This window comes from Struthio camelus, chromosome 2 (assembly GCF_040807025.1).
Source record: "Struthio camelus isolate bStrCam1 chromosome 2, bStrCam1.hap1, whole genome shotgun sequence".
In the NCBI taxonomy this organism is placed as follows: domain Eukaryota; kingdom Metazoa; phylum Chordata; class Aves; order Struthioniformes; family Struthionidae; genus Struthio; species Struthio camelus.
The window spans coordinates 57,884,826-57,905,712 of record NC_090943.1 but is presented as its reverse complement, the minus strand read 5'-3'; the positions used below and the strand labels follow the sequence as shown (position 1 = coordinate 57,905,712).

Sequence of the window (20,887 nt, the reverse complement as noted above, 5' to 3'; positions counted from 1 at the left end):
ACCCCTGACAAAGTCAATTCATAACCCTTCCCCACGAGGAAGGAAAGAACTTAGGGTTAAATTCTTTTGGACTGTTGAATCTTGTTTTCACCAGAGGACCATAAGGAGAGGTACCCTCAGGAGTCCCCTAGAGCTTCTTCTCAGACTCATGCATTTTGAACCCTTTCATTGGAGCTTCTCAGAGCACTTAAGAAGTTTCAGGCAATGAAGCCTCATAACACCGCTGTAAGGTATGGCAGGTAAGGCTCCCTTACACATACATACACAAGCACACAGAATGGGGTACACAAAGGAGCAGGACCAAGGCTTCAAAGGTGAATGCTTAGTCTACCCCAGTCTGATCAGGTGACTAGCTCAAAGCCACACAGGAAACCAGTGCCAGGCTAGTCCTTCCCTTCTATTCTGCAGGCACAGGACACAGCACACCCTTACCCACTCACAGATACCCCAAACAATTTTTAGAATATCCTCAAAAAATATGAAATTGTCTCCTTCTTCCATAGGTTTCAACAAATGACATCTTAATTGAAACCAAACCATACAGAGAGTTAATCTGACTGCAGCATCACAAGTGACTATTACAGAAATGAAAAATGAAAAGGGCCCAATACTACTTTCAGAGAAGTATCCTCCTGCCTCATCGGTTAAAGAACACTCTGCCTTGCTAAGGTAGTAGTTCAGGATCCATCATTTAAGCAGGGTATAACGGTTGTATTTTGAGCTACATCTCTTACTGAGTAAACCTTGTTCTTTCTTTACGTCAGTATGCATCTTACAATGCAAATCTATCCCACACAGAATAGGCACCTGTTGGTGTTCGGTTCCCTTTGTTCTTTATGGAAAGTTTTTTGGGGGGAGGGGGTTAGTTCACACTGACAGTTTTCCCCCACCATTTTTTCTTCTCCTCTTCATTTATTCTTTTTTTAATCTCATAGATTAAATACCTCCCCTGTGTCTGAAATTTGGCTATAGTCTCCTCATAGGCAGCACAACACTTCCAGCTATACGCCTGCCTAACCAAAATGGGCCTGTTTCTACCAGACTAGAGCTATTTGGGTCACGAAAGAGATAAAGAACTTGTAGTTTTTCATCTCCTTTAATACTTTGATATTCGGAGGTCATTTAAATTTTGAATCAACAATACTATACCTGTTCAGTCCTGTTTTAAAATAATTTTTTTAGCTACCTATTTTTGCTTTCGGCAATTGCGCCCTTTCACAAACCATATGATCAAGCTGGAGACAGAATTCCTTAGAATTCTGTTATTCCATAGAATAATATACACTGTTGGCCAATCCCAATCATAGGACAATGCCTAGCTGGAAGCGTTTGCATAATTAGTCAAGATAAATCATGGTCGTCTATAACCACTCCTTTGAGACTATCTGTTCCGCTATCTGCGCTAAGGAAATCAGATAGTAAATAGTATGGATCTCAGTTTAGAGATACCGTCTCCTACAGTGCCTAAACACCAAAGGACATGAATGTCTTTAAAAATTAATGCTTGTAGCTTAGCACAAAATGACTGAATCCTGCACCTACTGAAATATAAAATTCTTATGGTTTTCAAAGAAGATTCTAGCCAGGAAATATAAGTTTTCATTTGCCATCAACAACTCCAAAAATCAAAGGGAGGCTCTCTTTATTTGTGTCATGAAATACCCATGATAAATTATACCAGTGGTGCAACACAGGGAAGTTAATCTCACAATAGGCACCGTAAGATGAGTTTTCCAAGATTTTAAAAATTTCTTCCAACTATCTATTAGGGCAATATTTTTGACTCTGTGCCCTTCCCCCCCCCCCCCAATTATGTTAGGGAATACATTAACTAGACTATATTCTCTAAACCCTTACATGAAAGTTGTATTTGATATTACATATGCACAGAATTCCAGGAAATAATTCTGTAAGTGCCTAGAAAGTTTCAGAAAGGAACACTTCTGTATCACATGAGCTAAAAATTGCATTTGTATTCACAGGCATGGTACACTCATGCTAATAGAACTAGACAATGCGAATTTTCAAATCAAATTATGGAACAACCCTGTAGTAAGGGCTGAAACTTACTTCCCCTCTTAATAACATAAAATTTCACCTGAGTTTTCAAAAACAAAAGCCCTACTTAAACTTTGTATGCCACAGTTCATTACACAGTACAGCTTTTGTTCAGAATTTTGAATTAAAAACATAATAAAAGGAAGTTTGAGGCTTTGAAAAGTAAACCTTTTTTTTTTTTTTTTAATGGAAGAGATAGGAATTTACTTCTTGTCTTCAGAACGTTTTTGATCATCACTTCTGATTTATCTGCCCTGCAGAAAAAGAGCACTTTTTCGGATCTTTCTTACCCATTGGCCAAAAGCAAGGGAAGGAAAAAAGGATTTTATAAAGTCATCTTTAACTATATATAGACAAAGAAACAAAGAAACCTGAGCTTGTTTTGTTGGGCTTCGGGTTTTCCTATTTATTACCTAACAGAAGAGGAAACTACAAACAGGTTCTAGAAACTTGGAAGACTTATAGGTAAGCTGCATGAAGAATGAAAGACAGAGACAGACGGGGAAGAATTTGTCCCACAGAGAGTGAGGCTGCGTTCAGGAGGGCACAGAAGGAACATCAGAGGAGAAAAAACCAAAAACCATTACAAACAAACAAAAAACTCGCCAACGCAAAATACAGAAGACCTGAAAAGACATCCTGCCTTGAAGCGAACTAAGTTCAGCTGTGTACACAGTGAGATTCAGAGTAAGGGATGGAGAAACACCGTTTCTGTATTCTCCCATTATACTTTTTGCAAACAAATCACTTGCAATCTGAAGAACAGAAAGCCTACTCTGAATGGCCTCATAAGGCCATTCTTTCATTCATAACCAGCTCCCCCAAACAAAAAGCCCCCCAAAAAGGCAAAAAAGAGAGGGTTCAGTTCAAACATTTTTCAGTGCAATGCTACTGTCACCCTGAAACGCCACAGCCACTTCTGTAACAGCATTTTTAAATAACAATCCTAAACTGAAAAGAACCACCTAGGAACAAGACTTCTAAGGTTCCCATCTTTTGCAGCCACCTCAGGTTTTGTTTTCAAGAACTACAAAAAAAATTTTAAGATGTTTTACCTGCTTCCTCAACCTCAGCTTTCCCTCCTTAAATTCCCATAGATGCCAAATATTACAACTTTAAAGTGAACCTGTATTTTGGAAGTTAAATTTACATTTGAGCACAGTGCTTCCTGTATTTTACTGCTAACAGAGATGCTGAACTTATTGAAACACACACTATGAATATACACCAGTAAACATATCAAGAAAGTGTACTAGTTAGTCAAGCCTATTTATGTTTTGATAAACATACATCTAGGCCCCTTAAGTGGATGGTCTTAACAACTAAGCTCTTAGTCACTTATACAGGTGATCTAGTTTATAAGAAATACCAGAGGCAGGCAGCTCCTCTGGAAAACACCTCTTTAAAAATCCCTGGGGACTACAGATTGCAGATTATACTTGCAGAACAGGCCACAACACATGAAACATGTGCTTTATCCATATTAACTTCCATTAGACTTCTCCATAAATATGCTTAGATATTTGAGGACTCTTCTGACTAATCCTGATGAATGTCTAGAACCTGATCCAGACCACCGAAACCAAAGGGAGTTCAACATGGACATCAGCAGAAGCAGGTTTATTGCGTCCTGTATGTAAATTCGGGCAACAATTAGAATTTTCACTGGCTTATTTTCACCAAAAAGGAACATCTTTATTTTAAGTAAAATAAATAGTTGGAACTTCAACAGTCCTTCATGATGGATAACAAACTCACAGGCCACACGTGCAACAGGTTTACGTGATGCTAAGAGAAGGTCATCTTTATAGGCATTTGAGACTAGACAATCTTTGTCCTGTTCAGTTGACTGCCAGAATTTGTTTCAAGGCATGTAAAAAAAGTTACACAGGCCCTTTCTCCCCCTCCATTCATTTCTGCCCCAACCTGCTAACATTACAGCCAAAATCCACAAGAAGCATTTGTGATTAGTCAGCTGTACCCTCTCTGCTGAGAAGCCATCCAAGCTCTCCTTCATGAGCACAATCACTCCCTCCCAGCTAAAGATGAAGAATCTCAAAAGCCACTACTGACCAAGACCAGCAGTCTGGGCAGAGAAAGATTTTCATTCTGAGAAGTTAAAGAAATTGTTTTTTCTGTGTCTGCTCAGAGAAGCCCAAGTTTCACAGATGGTGCTCTGTAAGCAGAAACTTCTGCCCCATGAAGGCCAGCAATTACAAATCAGTAGCCCTACTGGGTTGCAGCCCAACTTCTAACAAACTACACATGGCGTGCCTTTGAAATAAGAAGGGAGCTGATAGTGAATTTTTTATGTAACATTGCAAATAAAAGTTAACTTTTGTTAGTTACCTAGCGTTTCACCACTTCATGAGAAGCACAATTTAAGAACAGAGAATTAAAGTGGACTGAATGTAAAAGATGCAGGGTCTCATTCTAACACTGAGAAGAACGTGAAGGCCATTGGTAATGATTTCATCAAACTTCCTACCTCCTCCTCTTCCTCCTCAAGAGCTGTGAATTTAAGAGTAGCAGCATAAAAATCAGAATGCAGAACTGACCATAAAGCAAACCGAAACAGCTCAAGTCTATTTTATTGAGCAAGTAAAGCAGGCATTTGTACAAAAGGAGAACAATAAATTTTAAAAATACTTTTAGAAGGCGAGAAAACTCAAGTAATGCTCTTGCTAGCAGGAATGTGGTTCATGCAAGACATTTAAGAGGCAGAGGATGTATAAGGAGAATGGCTTCTGCAGAGCAAAGCAGCATCATGACATGCCTCCATATTACTTTATGCAAAAAGTTGACAAGTCTTAAATATTAAGGGCCATGTTCTACTCTAATTCAATACATGGGACTCCCATTAATGTCAGTGGGTGTTTCACACGGAGCACAAGAATAGAAAACAGCCCTTGGCCTCTTTTAGTATTAGAGGAAAAAAAACATTTCAATAAGTTTACTTAATCCATCAAACTGGCCAACTGTAGGAAGTAAATAAACTTTTAAAAAGTAAAGAGAATAAAGGATTAAAGGATAAAGAAAATTATTTTCCCCCTTTATATCAACTTCTTCCACAGAAGAAATGTGCATTTCTGAAAAAGAAACCCTGAGCCTGGCAGGCTGGGTGGAGAAAGGAAAAGCAGAGACAAGACTGGGGGAGAAGTAGAGTGTAGCTCCTAGTCCCGCTGAGGAAGTTTTGCGGTGACTTCAGTCTGTTGGGGGCATAAAAACTTTTTGGTCGTGCAATAGCTGGTCCCTTTGATAGCCTAGAAGATTTCAGTATATATTCTGGATCCCATGCAAAGTGTGGATTTGAGTGAGAATTTTGTTGTCAGGTGCCCAGTTTGAGCCATTTCTGCAAGTGAGGACGAGCTCTGCTAACACCTTCCCTCTCATTGCTCTCCTGCCCACACATGCCCAAGAGAAGCAGGTTTTTTATTTTTTTATTTTTTTCAAATCACTGGTCAAAAGTTTTAATTTTTTAAACTTTATTTTTTTTCAGCAGTCACAAAAGATCCACGTACTTGTTAGCCTAGGCTTTCGCTCGCTTGGTGGCTACCATTTTGGAGGCAACAGCACTGGCTCTCTGGGGTACTAGAGAAGCCCTCATTATAACTGCAAATGACTCAGATACTTCTATAGATAGCAGAGCCAGATATGAAATACTGTGTTCCATCTTCATTGTCGTATGGTTCAATTATCATTCAATGCTGCATTGTGGGATTTCTACACTGGAGAAACTGGTATAAGGGCCTGGCACACAATTTAGCTGGGCAAAGCTGTTGAATGAAGTAAAACCTATGCAGTATATGCAATAATGGTCTGACCTTAGTTAACAGAAGATTTGAAACAATATAAACTCTAGTACTCTCGCGCAAAGGTGGAAATTCCACAAAAGCAACAGGGTATAGGTACGGGTAGTTGTTGGGCAGCATTAGGCAGGCTTTTTTTCCTCCTGGCTATATTGGTATGCTTTATTTATAGCACAAACAGCATCTGAACACAAAGTTAAAAATAATATGGAATGACTAGCACTACAGTCAACTGCATCTAACACGTCTGTTCTCTATTTCTTTTTCCTAATTCAGTATGTGGCTGGCTTATTTGCACCTGCCACTTCAGCACATGACGACTGCTATGCTTTGTCACTGCTCGTGTTCTACTCCCTCCTTGTTAAGTTGCTTTTGGGATGAACTCCCTCTTACTCACCACAATCTTTCTTCCCTGTGTAGTTACATCAATCTCTCCTCGGACTGCTATCGAAGAAAAGCAATTGTCCAGAAGTGGAAGTTACATGTAGCTCTGAATGGGGCAGCTTCCCAGTGTTCGTTATAATCAATGGAGTCTCTTTCATTGACTTCTGTAAGAAATGGATCAAAGCAAGACCCTTTCTTTAAGGTCCTTCTGAAAGAATTTCACCCGAAAATGCTGAGATGCTTCCTGCCAGGAAATCTACAGAGAATTCAGACAAAACCCAGTTTTCAGTTTCACAACAAGTTCAGATTAAGTATATTGCCCTCTGTGGCTTTCCAGTGTTGATTCCAATTATGGCTAGCACTGTGTAAACTCTAGGCTTAAAATATGTATCTATAGATATCTATATATATCTCAACAAAAGTAGGATGAAGGTCAGCAAGCATGTGGGAAGCACCACAGTTTTGGTTTGAATTCATTTTGGGTTAGCGATTTTCAAGTCTGCTTTGTTTACAATTCTTGGCAGGTGGAAGGGTTACACTGAAAGTGGTTTGAAGAAATTTTTGGAAAAGACAAAGACACACCAAAACAGTTAAAATAATTCTAGTGATATGCACAGCAAGTAAGTCACCCTGAACTAAACTTCTCAGTAGTGCACCAGAAAGACTGAAACAAGCACAGGCCTGATTTAAGTCCACTGAAGTCGGTGAAGAAACTGAGCATTTAAGCATCGATGGACTTTCAACAGTCTGCATTCGCAAATAAACACCGTTGGTAATTCTAAACAAGTTTCAGCGCTATGGGAACGACCACAGCTTTTAAAATCATAAACCTGCATTAGTAGAAGATCTCTCATTTGAATCATTGAGAATTCAGCTCCGAAACACACACCCCTCCTCCTGCCCCCTTCCTCACATCCATAGTCCTGTTGAGTCCAATTAGATGATTCCCATGAGGGGAGCCTATCTTTGGAAATAAATTTTTTATCCATCATATGGCCGTACTAGATCATGGCAGAAGAGTTAGATTTAGCTAACTTCCTATCAGATGTAAGCTTTTTATGACAATCTTACAGTTTTGCCTTCTCTAGACTTACCCATTACCCTTGGGGGGGGGAGGGGAGGAGCATGAAGGAAGGAGGGAAATCAAAGATCTAAGTAAACTGACAACTTAAGTATATAAATTAAGTATATACATTCTTTTATAAACAGGACTCCTTATAGTACATTTACGTTATAACTTGCACTTTTAGAGCATCCCTATGGAGTTAATTTTTTAAATAAATGAATGAAAATGCCAGGAAGACACCAAAGAATTCCTCCTGCCCTGACACTGGCTTATCTAGTTTTAATGTCTGGGACTTACACAGTTGCAAGCTACAGCTGCTTAAATGACAACTGTTGTTCACTGCATGATATTTGGTGAAATAAATGCTGAAGTACAAAATCCATTAGTGCCACATATACCATACACTGCATTTGCAAAGGCTTAGTTCAGGGAGGAGGGAAATTCCTCTCCCCAGATAAATACAGCTTTTAAAGGTTTTTATTATTATTATTATTTTCTTTCAACAAAATATCTATTTTTTGGAATATCTCTATCTGCTGGCATCCTGAAACTCAATGAAATACCTCAAGGCAAGTATTTGTTCGCTATTTCCTGTTGGAACAGCACAAGAATGTTTTGTGTTATATGAAGCAAGCAGCAAGGATGGCAACAACACATGGGTGACTTCACTTCCTCAGGGGAAGAGAAATTCCAGTATGCATTTAATATATATTTATATGCTGTATAATTAAAAAGGCATCCCAAGGAGAACAACAGGCACTGATGAAAACTTGTTTTTGAGGGGGGGCACATGAAACAACAGAATATGCACCAAAGTACAGTGAAGCAGAATCAGAGGGGAAGTCCTACTGATCTGCTCCCACAGAGACTACTGAATAGCTGGCTCCAAATCAGGACAGCAGTCCTGTGCTTTTTGCCCACTTCAACCTCCTATAGACTAGTGACTGCGTAGCACATGCAAACCAAATCAAGACATAAGAGAAATTATAGCATATTCCATTTCTCCGTGGTCTTTTCCAAGCAGTTCAGAAACCAATTGTGCTACCACCTGCCATAGGAAAATGTTGGCCTGGGTTTCTGCCACTCCTGGAAACTGAATAAGAACTAATTTGAATGAAGACAGCTTTTTTTTTTTTTTGGGCACTTCTTCATTTGCTCCATGATCCCAAGCTGTGAGAGAATCAGGCCAATTATACTGAGTGCAAACACATACAAGGAGAAGCATCATGTGCTTTAAAGAAAAGCAAATATTCTTAGTGTATTTATGAATGATCTAGCCTGTCTCTGAATGAAAATTCATATGCAGGCAACAAAAGCAGTTTAAGAAAAGTTATATTCTCATTCACACTCAGTAAAACTGTGATTACCTCTTTTTCTCTTCATGAAATAAATGGCTACTCCTCTAAAGTCAATTTGCAAGAGCCTCAGCTTATAAAAATGAACCTGGCAAATAACTCCTCCTCCCATAAAAGCATTCAAAACAAATCTATCTAGACAAAAGGACCAGTTTCCCTACTGCTTTGTGCTATGGTGGAAAACACATTTGTCTGCTACATTAGTGAGAAATAACAACTTCAGAGTCAGACACATGCTGAAATGTTTCAGTTGAAATCAAACTCTGAGAAATTTTTTAAATGTTTTCAACACATCAGCATGAAGCATCGACCTAGTTGGAATCACTTAGATCTAAAGCAAATGCACTGATTGTTTTCACAGCATGCTTTTCTTCCTCAAGCTGCAACAGGCAGACTGGCAACTGCTGTTTGGAAAGGTTTTCAGCCCCCTGCCTTGGTCTACTGTAGCCTATGACATGATCAATACCAGGGTTAGAAGGCAGAGGAAGCTAAGGAAAGATTATGAAGATGAGGTGAGTGACAGAATTACCTTACAGGATTTGTTCTCTCTCTCACCTTGAGTCTTCTGTCACAAACAAAGATGAAGAACTGTCTTGATTTGTGTGCTCTGAAAGGGGGCAGGGATGTTGGAGAGACTGTGGTGTCCGCACAGACAACGCGCAGTGCGGTTTGGAAAGTTCTGCTAAACAAGCATGATAAAAAAAGATTCTGCTAGCATGTGTCTTGTACTTTGGCAAGGTGGGATGGAGGTACTGCTAAAGAAAGCTTTTTTTCTTTCATTAATCAGCATAATTAGCATGCATGTTGAGAAGCTCGCAGTGAAATAAAACTTCAGCATTTTCTTTCAATCTTTTCACAGGAACCTGTTCCACCTGCAGGCTTCTCTGCTCCAGCCCATCCTTTAGGGACCAACATCTTCCAAGCAATCACCCTCTGTTTGCACTGGTTCATAATGTTACAGAGCATTTCAGACATCAGTCCTGCCATTTAATATGCCACTGTGCAGAAAGTTTTTGCTGCAGTGTGACAAAGCTCTTAGCAGCTCTCGCTTGTTCAGGTACCACATTATTAAAGAATCTTTACTGTAAGCCTAAGCATTCTAATACAGTACAGCTCATGTTAGAGTCCTCATGATGGACAGTGAGATTTTACGCCCTTAATGGAGAAGCCACGCTGTTCTGCTGCTTTATCCTACCACCGGTTTCTGGAAATAGTTGACTTAGCTCAAACTTACTACAGTAGTGTGAGAAGGGGTGGAAGGAAATAACGCTCTTCAAGAGGAATTAAAGGAGGGATTGAAGGCCCAGTTTAGGCCACCATTTATTTGTTCTTTTCAGTTAAGCATACAGAAAAATCCCAGGAGGAAAGCATATGTTGGACTTTAACAGCACGCAGCAGCCCAAATATCGTTGGGATTCAGTCTATCCACATTTATATCTTAATGTGAACTAAAATAGGAAGTGGAATGGAAAACAAAAATCCAACTTCTTTCCCCTTTAGTGACATGAATTTTATATAGTTAAGTGCTCTACAGCACAAACAAATAATTCACCATAGATGATGTAGACTCAAGCTCAGTACATCACTTCAATCGGGATAGGGCTCCTTAGACTCATTGCACAGGTTTGTGTGGGCCCCTATAGTGATAATGGATTTAAGCCCCCTGTAGACATTTTGTTTCTAAATGATTAGAATATAGCCATTTGTTCTGTGCTTAAAAGTACAGTCTTTGGGCAATTCTTTATGCTCAGACATATAGATAAGACACTTCAGATGCAAAGGAAAATGCAAGTTAGCAGACAAAGGACGAGCCCTCCAGTCTGCATCAGAGGGGTTTTGAGCAACTTCCATCATCTTGAACCTGAGCTATGGAAGCTGGACAGTTCAGGCTGCAGACATACTCTTTGGCATCCCTGATTAGTAAATTGGCCTTCTTGTATCCTGCTTCTGCTTCTTACCAAAACTGCACCTGGCCAGCCATCTCAAGAGTGGCACATAGACTTGTTCAACACTAAGAATCCAAAGAGCTTTCAGACGGAAAAATACCTCAGGTTATCAGAAGAGAGGCAGGGAAAACTGACTTGCTCACATAACCAGTCTGCTATGTTCATGGTCAAGAAATTCCTCTTAAAATCCTTAGACAACCACAGAAGAGTGGGTTGCAACATCCCATCTTCCAAGAAGACGCATCAGCACAGGCTTATATATTAGCACTTGAACGCTCATCTCAGTACTGACTAAATACAATAGACCACAAAAGCACACAGAGGATTTCGGTAGCCCTTAGCTTTTCCTTGGAGGAAAGGAAATTCCTTTCCTTTCACATATAGGAATGACAAGGGACAGTGTTGCTGAAGCTCAAGAGATCTATTACTATCAGTGAATTAATTCATCAGGCAACATCATCATTACAGGTGAAGAGATCAAGGCCTCCTCCCGGACCCCCCCCCGAGGGGGGACAGGCCCTGCTTCACTGTACAAACTCAGGCCCTGCCCATCACATCTCACATAGACCATGCATTGCACAACCGATAGGGACAGTTTCCCACCCTGAAGTGCAGCAATTACCCAGATGGCACTGCAGCTGGCTGGCACAGAGGGCAGCATGGGTCTGCCCAGCGCCTCAGACCCTGTAGGTGAAGGACCTGCAGGAGCAATCGCACATACCTAGAGCAACAGCTGGCTGACCTCCTCACTGCCCTGTGGGCACAACTATCCTTGGCCTTTTCTCTTCCTCTGTAATAACCCACCACACTTCATTTTGCCTCCCCCAGGCCTCATAGCACAGCCACCATGCTCCCCGACTGCCGGTCCAGGGAAACACTGCTCCCTGCCTGTGATTTATGCTCTTTCCAAAATGCAGGAAAAGGGGGAAACCGACCCAAAATTCACTTTGCTTTTTGTCTTGTATTTGGGAAGGCAGGGTAGGAGCCACATACACACAAAACCAACCCACACACACGTTGTCGGGCTGCAAGAGGCCCGTTGTCAAGCTGCCACCCACACTTCAAGAGATTCCTGACATGAGACAGGAAACAAAAATATATTTATTCAGCCCCGTGAAGCTGAAGGCTTTTCTTTTGGGGAGGGAGTTCCCTACAGACTAGTCTGTCACTTGACAGTATTGTTCACGATCAGGCAATATGTTTAGTAATTGTGTCATCCTGACATCTGAAGCTTCAATTAATCCCCTCTCAGAGTAAGAGGCAAGTTTCACGTATGTCAGAGCATTTCCTCTCTTAAATTACACCGAGCTGCTTGGGCTTTTGGGGGTGTGTGTCCTGTTTCTGTGTTCATTTTACAACCACCACTATTTTTTAAACCTATAATGTAACATGCAGGTGACAGACTTAAGCTGAACATCTTGGCTAGCTGAATTTTCGCTAAGATCTGAAGATCCTTGGGAACAAAATACTTACAATTAATACAGTAAAAATTATTCAGAGAACATGTAATCACATTGTCCATATTATTTCCATATTATCTTGCTAAATAGTCCATTTAAGCCCCAGGCTCAAAATACATGCCCCATTAAAAGGTAGGGGATTTAACTGAATCTTATGTGAAGGACCACTGCAAAGTATGTGCATGAGCGGGGTCTCCCATTTATCCCCTCAAAGTGATGCCATGCAAGTAGTTAACTGCTTCAGAGGCCTTTCTGCTCAGAAGCAAATGTCTGAATCGAAAAGCTAAGAACACTAACTTTCAGATACAGTTCAGCTGTTATATACAGGTATTAACTGCAGCCTATTTTTTTGCTTGTAACTACACCATCAGAGACAACACAACAAAACTGCAGATTTACAAGTTACCTTTTTTCAGTGGTTGTTGAAGACTCTCACATGACCTAAGGAGAGAAACAGAGACCAACACCAAGAAGTAGCGACAATGCAAGGAGCACTGGAGTGGGGATGGGAAGGGAAAGAGGAAGACGATGACAAAGCACCTTGCTTCATGCAGCAGAAACACCATGAACTCCTCTGGGACCAGGGTTAGAGGTGTGCTCCAACATGGGGTCATGCAAGACAGGCACAACCTTGATGTGTCACGTGCCAAGGGTAGGACGACAGCTCAGGGCCTCAGTGAGAAAGATCTGGAGCCTCTTCAGAGCTTTCATCCCTGACTCCTGTCACAGCACTGGCATCGCTACAGTCTCCACTGAACCTCACAGCTTCTCAAAAAAAACTTTCATGGGTGGCACTGGACATCCAGAGAAGAGCAAAGAAGCTGTCTTTAAGTGGTTATGGCTACCTAAAAGCATATTGGCACTTCTAGTGCTTCCTCCCCCAGTAAATATCTGGAAGTATGCAAAGAACAGAGAACTTAAATTTCTTCACAGCAGTAAAAAGTTTGAATTAATCAAATGAATAAACATTTTCTTGTTGACAGTAGTTTAAGGCCGTTCACCATTTCTATCTTTGACAATATGTTTTACAGTTGTTTTTTGTTATTACCACATCATTACACACCCTAGCAAACCCAGCATCAGAAAATCAACACCTTCAATTTCACACTATAGCTTTGCCTAAAAGAACGAACAGTAAAACATGTTACAGCACCATTACTGGTAACTGATAAAAACTAACCAATAAGCTTACTGCACATATCACTGTGTGTATATAGGGTAAAGAACTTCTCGTTGCAAAGAACTACACAACCAAAATTTTAAAGCCTATTAATTCTCAATTTATGAGAGCCCAATTCCAGACTCTACAAAGGGGCATATTTGGTTTTATGACATTCGGCAAGTTCTGCAAATAAAGGGTCAAAAGGAGTTTCAAATTACACCATGAAAAGACCAGAAGGCTCAGTTCACTAGCAACTTCTTTAGACTGTCCAGCACTGTAACCACTATAAAGTAATACAGATTTGTATTGCCCACTATTATTCAATTCCTGTAAGAATCATAGAGCAGTCAAAACTTGCTCTATGAAATATGCTATTTTCATGGATTTTTTTTATTTAAACTTTTTCTGGAGGGAAACCTACATCTTCATATAGCAGAAAATTCAGATTAAAAAAACAAACAAACAAACAAAAAACCCAAGAGAAGCAGTATCAGTGAGGGGGAAGGAAAAAAAAAAGCTTTTGACTCTTTAATACAAATGAAACGTGCTATGAAATACCTGTCGTCCTTAGATGGAAAAAAGATGGAGAGTTTCTGACCTTCAGATGTTGTCCTCAACTTTGGTGCGTTGCTTAGGTCACTTTATTAAGCCAAAATACAACAGGTTTTGTCTAGGAATTAACCTGCCATCTAGAATTTCAAAAATAGCTTTTTTTTATTTAGTAGCAGTAAAACAAATACTTTTTAATGAAAGGCACAGTTCACATCTCCTAACTTAGAAGTTACTAACGAGTTCAATAAGATATTTCAGCATAACACACTGACCTTACCTTAAGTCAGCAGAGAGAAAAAGGGCTTTCGAGTGAATGGCTCAGACTGATGTATAACATTTAGATGCTTAAGTTAGAGGAGATGAATGCCATACCAAAATTTAGGCATTACAGGACACACAAAAATACATTTAAAAAACAATCTAACCATAATTATAGGTTGGAGGAGAAAACTTCCTAACTGAAAATTACAAGACTGATAAAACATACATCTGAAAAACTGAAATTCCTTAAAAGTTCCCCTGAATTACATAGATGCTTGTTGATGAGGCAGTTCTTCCATTAAGATGTATAACAGTACAACGTCCCTCCAATTACCAAAAACATACTGCAGTTTTATGTCGCTCTCCAAATCTAAGAATTTAAAACTGAATTAAGACTCTAATTTACAGGTACTTGTAATGACTTAAAATCCTTTCAGCTAACATTAGCTATATACTAATCCCTAAAAGTCGGGATAAATGATGATTCCCATTTGTGCAGCAACAATCTTTTCTTTATCAGATGTGAATGGCAAACTTCTGAGGGGGGAAAAAAAGACTATAAAATATATTTACATCTGAGCTTAAAAAGAAGCCTCTTTCTCTTCAAAGATTGAATTAAGAGGTTAAGGCCGTATTACGTTAGGGCAAGGATTGCGAGCATCCTAAAGTCTGCATCTCTGTCTGGAGGCTTATGTACAGCCAGCATCCTACATGAGGACATGTTTTAGTTTATGTAGGTGGTATAACATAAACAGCTGGAGTACACAAATATAAGTCTCTCGGATGTTCTGTAGAAATTAATGCATTATTTGTGTTTATTCCTATGTGATTTTCTGTTTATACTAATCAAACAAATGTTTGGACAACTCAACACTGATTTCCTCCCCCCCCCCCGCCTCCCAAAAGCATTTGCTCAAGCTGATAAGGGCAGTTACATACCTATAGCCCAGAGAGCACAAAGAAACAAACGCTGTTTGAAGTCTACTATGGGAATTGACTTCATTTGCCTGTTCAGAAGTTATGCCACATTCCTGCAAAGGACTGAAACATACCCTTAAAATTATCCTTAAATTTAAGGATATGAAGCATACCACTGACTTCAGTGAGGCTTCTCTCATACTAGAGTGACTTGAATAATATTAGACTAGACTATTTGACAAGAAAAACATTATGAGGCAGATCTATTCTGGCTTGACAGTGCATTTGAAGTTTGCAGCCCTAGTAAATGTCATGGGATCATACTGTACACATTTCAAGAAAATGTGTGTATAAATATTATAATAGATATTTATTAAAATATTAAAATAGTGTATTAAGTATTGTCCAAAACATGTAAATATATGTGATATTTAATTAATAGGAATCTTCTATGGAATGCTCTTGTCCCACCTAAAGCAACCAACGGTTACTGTAAAGGGCAGATACAGCCACAGAGAGTAAGAGCAGGGGGGAAATTACATTCATCCTTGGAAGGTAGGGTCCTTTACAGCACTGCCAAGATATGGTCATATCTTCAGGTTTTGGGGTTATTACTTTTAAACTTCCTTCATGGTACATGTTGGGAATTAGTTAACACATAGCTTTTCGAAAGCAGAAAGCTCTCCATATTCTTAGTTCACTAAGATTCATCAGAGCAGAGTCATGAATTGTTCCATCCTCAGCCCTGACTTTCTGTACCCATAACTATCATAAATTCTCTGGGTGATATCAAGTAATGACTACATTCCTGTCGACTTTGGTAAAGCCAGGATTTTCACCCTTTGTCCACACCCGTTAAAAGTTAACAAGCTTAACACAGTTTGTAGCTTGACAGCACAGTAGGTTGGGATAAATGCCCTGTATTTTATTTATACGAGTAAATTTCCATGACACTATTCTCATGCACTAAGGTAGCATTTTTTGCTGCAGCTTCTCTATAGTCAGTTCACACTTGTTAAAAAGCTTACACATTATTTCTCATGAAGTAAAAACAGAAGAGCTCTGGAAAACAGAAGGACTCAGGTAAACAAAATAGTCTCTTGTTAGCAAAGTAATTTCTCAACTGAACAGGCTGAACACTCCTAAAATAGTGATGAATCAATTCTTTACTATAGGATGTGTCTGAAGCCCGCTGAATCTTGCCACAGCTTCAACAGATTTTGGATTAGGCCCTAACAAATATTTTCACTTGGTCTGACCATGCTCTCAATAAAGGTCTTTTTAGCAATGTTAATAAAGCAAGTTTAGCAACACTGAATATCAGAACTATGCCCAAGTGTAGCATGTTTTGACCAAGAAAAGGTTCTGCACCTTAAAAAAAAAAAAAAAGTCAACTAGAGTGAATTTGCATGCCATTTTATATCCTAGCTCTATCTTCCTTTCCTTCTCCCTTGTAACAGGAAAGGATAAGCAATTTTATCAGGATTTTCTATGAACAAGCAAATATAAAATGAAATAATGTCTATTTCTCAACTACAGAATGAGGATAAGATATGAGCCCAATATACCTGAGCTCACCTGCTGATGCTATCATCCACCAAAAGCAGGGCTGCAATACTGGGAAGGCAGCTGAGGGCAGGAGGAAGATCCAGGACTGGAAAGAGCAGCCAGAAGGAACACAGGAGTCAGGAGAATGACAGGTGCTTCAGAGAGCAAAAACTACCCTGTGTTTAACAACGTAAACAGTTGCATCTGTGAGCTAATCTCTGAAGGAGAAACACAGTAAAGAGTCCACGTGAGTGTAGCTGTAGAGATACTTTTTTCCTCATTTTTGCCTATCAAAGGACAATGAGAATCCCATACGCTGCACCGTCAACGCCGATATGCTGGCCAAACCAAGTCAGAATTGATGCACTTTTTCCCCTGAACTCCACTTCTAATTTATTCACCACCTCTGTACCCAGACCATCATGTAAAATTGCCAGGTTCAATTAAATATGTTCTGTTTTTATCTAATAGGTATGTGAAGGGCTCAGAGGTAGGTGAATGTTGCATTTATAAAACACTTTGGAATATGTAAGTATCCTGAAGATATGGATAACATATTATGTCAGTGAGTTTGCCTTTTTTTAAAGAATCTAAGAATGAAACCTTTTGATCTAGATGTTCTCTACAAAACAGGAAACAAAAAAGCAGTCATCATGAATGCTTATTGCAGTAAGTCTTACATACCTTCTATGAAAATAAAACTTGTTAGCAAAATGCTTGATACAGTATAGTAAGTTGTGAGATTCTCAAAATCGTTCAGTTTTTGCCCAACTGTGGCTCTGTTTAGCCTAATGGGAACTTCACAAATGGCTGTATGACAGTTAAGAGAACATTTCTATAAGCCCTACATTTCTCATCTTTTTGTTTCTTAAACGTCAAAGCCTTCATCAAGTTGTTGAGAAAAAAAAACCTCAATATAAAAAAGATGAAACTCACACTCTTGTATGCACTGGTAGAATTATTTCTTTGTTCCTCCTTTTAAAAAACAGAGTCTTCAAAGCTCTCTAATAATGTTATACTATTTCATCTGTGGTATATTTTTCTTCTTTGAAAGAAAGACTTCCACCTCAAAACACAAACAAAAATCCCCAGTCTTGAAACTGTTTCTCCCCCACCCCAACCTTTGAACAATAATCCACTGGAAAAAATAGACACTACCAAAACAAAGAAAAATAAAACACACACTTTTCCCCACACTTGGGCTACATGCTGCACAACAGGCTACATATTTATCACAGGTACCCGACCATTATTTAGGAAGCCATTCAGAAACAAATGTATTTCTTCCACAATGGTTGCCCAAATACTTCCTGACCAAAGACTGTAAAGTTTGGAGCCAAGTCTGAGATTGCTTTTTTTCCCATATATAAATTCTCATAGATTGCCTGCACCCCACAAGCAAGTAGCTCCCCCAGCCAAATGTAACACAGATGAATGCAACTATCACATTTTTGTCTAGCATTCTCTGTGCATATAGTACAGAGAGCCTTACCTGCAAAGTTACAATCCAATAGTATTGTACTCATGCTTAATCCTCTCACTACCTTTCAACTTTGCAGTGTATAACACAGAACTCCAATTGTTACTTCACATTTGAGATCAATTAAAAGATTCATTGATCATTGTTCACCGCAGTTGGCAAACAGATGCACCAAACTGAGTACAGCAAGTCACAAAATAATTATAAAGTTCCGGAAGGCTCTGCAGAGTAAGTTCTGTCTCTAGTTTTTCAGTATTATTTGTAGCTTCCTGTCAGCTCCTAGACCATTCTTTAGATAACTGAATTCCTGCACCTACCTGAGCACCATTTTAAGACCAAGGCCTTTGCATCACACCAGTTATTACAAGATGGAAACTCTTGTACGAAATTCAGCAGCCTCCCTTCTGTTACTCTCACTCAGCTTTTAAGTGATTATATCATAGGATTTTAAATGAACATCCAGAGCAAACCCTGATCCTATTACATTCAACAGGACCTTTGCCAGCAGTTTCACGTGTGCTAGAAGATAATCCAACAACATTAATAGCAGCCCAAGGAAACGTAAAACAGTGTCTGTCAGTGCAGCCACATTTATACCTCTCCAAGCTGGGCAGCGCCAAGCGTAGCTGAAACTCAGAGCACTCGCAAGACACAGCATTAAGACCAAGCCTGTGGTTCCTTTGCCTCCAGCTCCCATTTGCATGGGCAGCTAGCAGCCTCAGTCCCCTCTTAGTTGGGCCCCATATCATCTTGTCTGTCTAGTACCAGTCACCCAACAGCATCAGGAGGACAGGTGGAGATAGCAGAGCCAGGAACGAGATACCATCATCTCTCACACAGCAAGTAAATTCACCACTGAGGGCGCTTGCACCCAGAGAACATTTACATACCTCCCCTCTCACTCTGCCTTCCCCCCCCCCCCTTCAAAAGCCACATGGACCTCTCCCACAGGAAGAAATTTTAGCCTTAAATCCAGGCTCAATAGGAAGCAGGTTTTCAGTCATAACAGGCTCAGAGGCTCTGTGTCACACAACAAACCCTAACTTAATCCACTCAACTTTTCCTTTGTAAGGCAGAACTGGGACTTACAAGCTGGCCTTGTGACTGATGCTTCCTCTGTGGCAGGGCCCTGAGTGCATTAATAGGCCTTAATTGCCCTCACTGGCCTCACCTGGGGGCTCCCCGCCCCTGGGGTTAATTGACACTCCTGCTCCCTGACACTTCACTACATAAAGATGCTCCTTATTTCTATTACCACTAATTTAAATGTGATGAGGATCCTCCAGGTTAGTTTGCATCTGCTAAACATATGAGTTTAAAAAGGATTATGTATGTGAATAAGTTTACTCATTATCAAGAAGTTGTAGGATTAAACACTACACTTAAAACCCCAAGTCTAAAGTTTTGTATTATAAAAACTAAAAATGGTGACATCACTACACAGAAAGCAATTTTTAACGGGTTTGCAGATTTACAGAACTGAAACACTAATAGGAAAACAGCAACCTTCACTGGAAAATTTGCCATATCTTTTGGGCCTCATGCCCCACTATACTACATGATGCTATTGCAATTATTCCTCTTCTTACATACTCCATCTGTGAGCGAAAGGACGGAGCTCTGGCTCTCTACAGCTAGTAGTTACTACCTCTGACGCCAGTGGTGGCTGTCCCTGAGCACAGGAGTACAGATGTGGAACTAAGCATAAAATGATTCAGTGGTACAAGCACATGCCCCAGATACACTCATGAACTTCCAGGTGAAACTCGTTCTTAACAATCGACTTCATGGTCATTTGTGAAAACAAAAATTCATGTATTATTTTTTAGTAAAATTTCAGACAGCCAATCAAACAGTAAAATTTTTTTCTTCTTTTTCCCTGGCCTGGAGTGGAGACTATTGCTGGATGGAAGTATAAACAGAGGGGCTAAAACATATAATTCAGCTTTGCAGCCTCACTCGGTGTCAGGCTAAACACAGCCCCAGATGCAGAGAATACCTGTGGCTTGGCATTTACCAAGTGGAAGCTGATCCAAAGCAGAAGGATACTGACCAAAAAATAAAGTGTCCTTTACAAAAGCAATTTCAAAAGAATCATTAAATCACATCAGTAGCACAGCCAGCTGTGTCTTTTCTAACAGAACAACTTTGGAAGCAAGTCAGTTTTAAGGACAGCTTTATAGACTTGCTCACGATTTTGTAACCTTTGTCTGAAATACCATAGTCCCCAGTTTGCCACCACACAAACTCCTATGCCAATCTACCTTCAATTAAAGGAGGAAAGTGGAACTCAAGAGATTAAAATTTAATGGTGGTAACAGCTAAAAGTTTTGCAAAATGGTGATAAAGAACAGGAAGATGATGGGATCAAGCCCTGGTTTTATGCCTGTCTCTCAGTCAGTATACCCAATATACTACACCACCACCACAAGTGTGCTTTGCCAGCACCTGCTAAGGCAGGTCCCTGAACTTCCAAACAGATGATGAACAGATAAAAGTGAAGAGAAAGGCTATAACATGGACGTATTTTTATTATCTTCAGTCTTCCTGTACCTGCTATTGTTTCACATAGCTCTCCACCACAGCCTAATCCTGGCTTCTACTCCTAAACTTTCAATATTTTTGAGTCGTTATAATTACTAAATCAATATATAAAACTGTAACCAACCTAGTAAAAAATAACCCTCTAAAATGTTCAATCTTATCAAAATACCTTTTCTCTAGCTGCCATGTCCTCCTTCCACTCTGCATCTCCCCTCTTCTTGTAACCCTGTCTTTTTTGCATCTCCTTGTTGACAATTATTTCTCTGCCTTGGCATCACCCTGCCCTGCGTAAGTGGTTTGTACTAGCTACCCATTCCCATTTTTTCTTCAGTATGATGGCATGC

The 20,887-nt window shown here is 39.8% G+C and overlaps 1 protein-coding gene across 5 annotated transcripts in view; it reads right to left on the bottom strand.

The window, feature by feature from the left end:
• POU6F2 (POU class 6 homeobox 2) overlaps positions 1-20,887 on the bottom strand; it is a 315,713-nt gene that overhangs the window by 282,125 nt on the left and 12,701 nt on the right. For 2 of the 5 annotated variants that reach the window (XM_068935938.1, XM_068935940.1), the window contains exon 1: positions 6,265-6,340. The exons of the other annotated variants lie outside the window; for them this stretch is intronic. The gene's annotated coding sequence lies outside the window, so the exon portion shown is untranslated. Of the gene's footprint in view, positions 1-6,264; positions 6,341-20,887 lie in introns of those variants that run through there. 5 annotated transcript variants of the gene reach the window in all.